We start from the raw sequence: 4,918 nt of genomic DNA on the forward strand, positions 1-4,918 counted from the left end.
CGCCGCCTCTGTAGAGTAGTCTGTCATTTCTGTATAGGTGATAGCCCCTTATTGTAGGACTGTCTGAGGGTCTTAAATGAATTTCACTGATTAAAATAACATCTGGTTGATACCTATATGCGAAATCTCGGAGTTCCAGAATTTTGTTTTTGATGCCATTTGCGTTCCAAGCAACTATCTGAAGAGATGCTTGAATGAGTTTGTTACTATTCATTTATGAGAGCTGTGAGGATGACCTGTGTTTCACGAAGAAATCTTTTAGTGGAGGTTTCAGTAGGGTTTGATAGGCTGAAATTTTGTAGCATCTTTGCTAGTGAGGCCGTAATAACAGCAGTTAGGTTTTTAGGTGCTGTTGGTTGATTTTGTTCTGGAATTGGTCTAATTGTACGGGTCACATCGGCATAACTTCTTGTTTGCTTTTGGGTGTCTCTATTATTGGAGGTCTCCGACTGTGGTCGCTGAGTCTCTGGTTTTGATGGCTGGGCCTCTGGTGCTCTTGTACTGTAGGAGGAGGGCTGATTGATTACCTCCATTCGTCTGTTCTTTGGGTGCTGAGTACATCCTTTGTAGTTCGCAGGATGAGGGCCACTGCAGTTGGCACATTTGGCCGAGGTGGTCCTCGGCTTTGTGCAGGTATTGTTTGGGTGGCTGTCTAGTGGGTGGCCACATTTTAAACATCTATATTCTGCTCTGCATAAATTCTGGGCATGGCCAAACTTCTGGCACCTGTGGCATTTCTTTTACAGAGTCGTTCCGGTGTGACGATGAGACCACAGACTGTTTTTAAGTTGTAGATATCCTTGTATATTTTTGAATCTCAACAAGGCATGGGAGTCTTGTCTGCTTTGTACATTCTGCTGACCTTGACTGGAGGCAGATCCTGAGAATTTAGGTCAGCAGCTATTTCTGCTGTGTCATTGTCTTCACAGACACCACGAAGGATATTTTTAAGTTTTTTTCGGAGCTGAGCGCAAAGGTATGATACTGGATGCCTCTGTCGTCCAGTTCTTTGGTCAACCTTCTGTAGTCTGTCACTGTTGCTGGCTGGATCTTTATGCCTTCATCCATGTTTTTGGCCTTAATGAAGCCAATATGCAGATTGGACATTGTGGATCTTAAAGCTGCCCACTTACGCTTTTCTCTAAGGATGATCGGAGGCACCTTTTCTTTGGGAGAAATAGCGGCGTCCGAACCCTGAGAATCCGGTTCCATTTCAGTATTGTCATTGTGCAGTTCATCTGTTGTTCTTCGCTTTTTGCGTGCGCGCACTTCTACAACGTCTGAAGGAGTAGAAGGCACCGATTCTAAATGATCTTCAGAGACAACGTCTGAGACACATTCGGAGGGAAACGTGTCATACAATTTCACTTTTCCCGGCCAATTATCATTCAGCAGCTTTCCTAGTCTGAGGAATTCCATGTATACTTCCTCGAATTTGGTCTCATTCAGAAGTTTTGCCATTTCAATAATTTAAAATGTGTTAAGACACAGACGGAGTAGAGTAGAGATTTCTCAGAGTAGAGATTTCTCAGGTGTCTCGAGCAGGTAAAGATAATCCTGTGGACTTTTGAGGGTCCACTAGTAAATCCTGCAGACACTCTTAGGTATCTACCAGCAATAAATTTTCACTATAATTAATTTGTGAGTTCAACAAATCTTCATCATCGGCCTGTAGAGTAAGATAGACTGAGAGTCAGCAGATAGTAGGAGAGGAAATATAAAGATAGAGTGCATAGTAGTAGGGTAGGTAAAAGAGGCCTCAGTTGACCTGTTTGCCCCCCAGGGGCGATTCTAAAACGGTCGTTGATTTTTCACTTTAGAAGAAAAAGGAAAAATCCTAAAAAGGAAACATGGAACAAAAACAAAAACATGAAGTACAGAGAAAATAAAACTATATAGAAAGAACTGGAAACCAAAAAAAGATGGGGGGAAAAGGGTCTGGCCTAAGTGATGCTGCTCTCAAGAAGCTGCACCGCCTCGCTGTAGGCCTTCGCCGCTCAGGTTCTCAGGCCCTTCCCCACCTGTTAGAACTAGAGAGCTATTGCTGTGGACAGGAAACCATGGGATGGTTATTGTGACTGTCGCTTTTTGTGGGCAGTCATTATTCTTTTAGCCACCTCACCTCCCCTGGCCATGTCCAATTTGGAGAGAGCTATGAAGAACGCCGATGCCGCCTCCTCGTCTATGTCCATGGCTAGCTGCACTTGCTCAGGGGTGATTTGGCTGATGTTCTCAACAAATATGTCACCCCATTTTGCACTAACTACGTTTGGACCATATTTCCCAGTGAGGAGGAGCTCAGGTTCCCCTATTCTCACTATTGCGTCTTGAAATTTTCCTGCCACCCCAGGGATACCTTTAACTAGATGCTTTAGAGTCTCCCCTGCTTTTGCATGAGGAGTCTCCAATTCTTCTGTTTCTGCTGGTTTTATTTTTTTCATCTCTTTTTCCTCTGGACTCAGAGGTCTTTTGAAGGGGGCGCTGCTTGCCTCCATGTTTTCTGTTTTATTTACTTTTCCTTCTGCAGTGATTTCATCATGTGACACAGCTTGTTTATTGGCTGTTTCTCGCTTCTTCTCTTTCTTGGGTGTGCAGGCTATGGTTTCTGTGGCGGCTGCCTTTTCTTCTATAGCCGTTATTTTGCCGTATGCCTCGTTTATAGTTGGAAAATCTGTGTTTCCCGACTCTTGTTCTGTAGTAGCTGTAGGCTTCTCTACTGAGGAGACTATGACTGGTATAATAGCACCTCCCATCCTTTCTGCATGCGTTCTTGATAGGCAGGTGTTAACTTTGTGGTCTTTGGACCCGCATTTGAGGCAAGCCATGAGACATTTGTCCAGTGAATGACTTGTCGTTAGGCAGTTTTTGCATGTCAGTTTTGGGCAGTTCGCTCCTAGATGGTCGAAGGATCCACATCGGAAGCATTGCTTCTTAACGCCAGGGTAGTTTACCATTACCCTAGCGGATCCAATGCTGACGAAACTTTTGGAACCGCTGTTTTCATCTCGAACGAGATGTTTACTTCCCCCGACTTCCATTGGGGGTTGTCTGCATCGTTTAAGATTTGTATGTTTCGAACAACACCCCATTTCCCAAACACTTCGTGGATTATTTTTTCATCACATTGTATATATTCCAAGGGGAATCTGGAGATTTTGAGCAGTTTGATAATGCTCCCCACCATGAACGGAAAAATTTCCTTTCTGTTACATTGAAAGCCTTTGAGCAACTTGTCCCTAGTCTCGGCGCTCCTAACTACAACTTGGTATCTGCCATTTCTGCCATTACCGAAAGGAGTGAATCCAAATATCTGGTCCGCACCGACGCAGTCAATCAGGGCTTTAGCCAAAAGTCGGGGTCTCAGATCAGCGTCAGTCTCGATGCCGAGAGTCCGCGTGCGCGGCAAAACATTGGCCATAACTGGCGAGGGGGACCTAGCTATTCCCACCCCCAAGTGTTTATTATTGCCCCGGTCCGAGGTTTAGGAAGATCTGTAAATCTCCGTTAAATATCGTGAGGCCCGATGGGACTCGTACCGATATCAACGGTTATGAACAGATGCTCAGTTTGTTTCACGAAAAAACGCGAACTATACTACACACTTGATCTAAGCCAAAAGGCCGAGAAGCGATTTGAATTTTTAGACATTGATGATGTAGCCCACAAGGAGCTGCATCGCCATCCCACTATATACAGACAAAGGCGATACTAGCGGCTGTAGGCCTAGCGTATCGCCCTAATCTTTCCACGATACTAATGTAGGCAGGATAATAACCTTTTGAAGGTGTGTAAGCAGTAAAAATTAAATTATTGTGCAAATATATTATATAAATTTAAATATCACACACACACACAAACACACACACATATATATATATATATATATATATATATATATATATGATATATTTAATATTGAAGTTTAATCGTTTTTTAAAAGTATTTAAAGTATTTAATATATTTAATATTAAATACTTTAATATTAAGTATTTAATATAATAGAATATATATATATTAAGGATACCAAGTAATTTTATAAGTAAAAATTTATAAGGAGTAAAAAAACCAAGTTTATAAAATTACTTGGTATCCTTAATATATATTATCCCAAAGATAAAAAACTATCAGCTGTGTAGCTCAGTGGATGTGGCGTTTGCACACCACCACGCTTGGCCGCACGAAGGAAGGCTTGGTTTCGAGTCTAGTCGGCGACTAGAGGAAATTTTTCTAAGCCTTTTTTCGACCGGTTCCCGAGTTAGTCGATCTCTGGCACGGGCGAGCAGGTTTTTTCTCCTGGAAACTCGGGTTTTTCGTCCTGTAAACTCAAGAAAATCGACCGTAGAACCCACATTATTTCAGACATTAAATATATTGTGTTAGGGTTAGGGACCACGAGATGGCGGCACATTTGAGCCATCTCTCTTCACTGCATACCACTTAATTAGTGATAGCCTTGGGCCATCTATCTCTGATTGGTACCAGTGGAGACTGAACTGCCCACTCAGTCTCCAAAAGTTAGATAGGGCTAAATGGCCTCGCCTACTCCCGTATACGGGAATAAAAAGGCGTTAGCTGATTTTTTTTTTTTTGAGATAAAAAACTTTTCACAGATATATATATATATATTTAATATAATTAATATTGAAGTTTAATCGTTTTTTCAAAGTATTTAATATATATATATATATATATATATATATATACCCTTGGAGGGTAATGGATGGCAATGCTGTAGCTAATGAAGTTCTAACTGAGGCTCGGCTATTGCTGTTACCCTCCTGTCATGATCAGAGCTTTAATAGCTCAATAACACCTTATCCCTACACTGTCCTCTACAGATAACTGATAATATATTAAATCCTTTTAAATATTTTAAATGTATATTTAAAAGGATTTTAAATCCTTTTAAATATATATA

At 41.5% G+C, this 4,918-nt stretch overlaps 1 pseudogene; it reads right to left on the reverse strand.

The window, feature by feature from the left end:
• Positions 1 to 3,494: 3,494 nt before the first annotated feature.
• Positions 3,495 to 3,632, reverse strand: LOC150096889 (U2 spliceosomal RNA; annotated as a pseudogene).
• Between the last annotated feature and the right edge of the window lie 1,286 nt (positions 3,633 to 4,918).

This window comes from Typopeltis vanoorti, chromosome 18 (assembly GCF_054136105.1).
Source record: "Typopeltis vanoorti isolate ZY-2024b chromosome 18, IOZ_Tvanoo_1.0, whole genome shotgun sequence".
Taxonomy (NCBI): domain Eukaryota; kingdom Metazoa; phylum Arthropoda; class Arachnida; order Uropygi; family Thelyphonidae; genus Typopeltis; species Typopeltis vanoorti.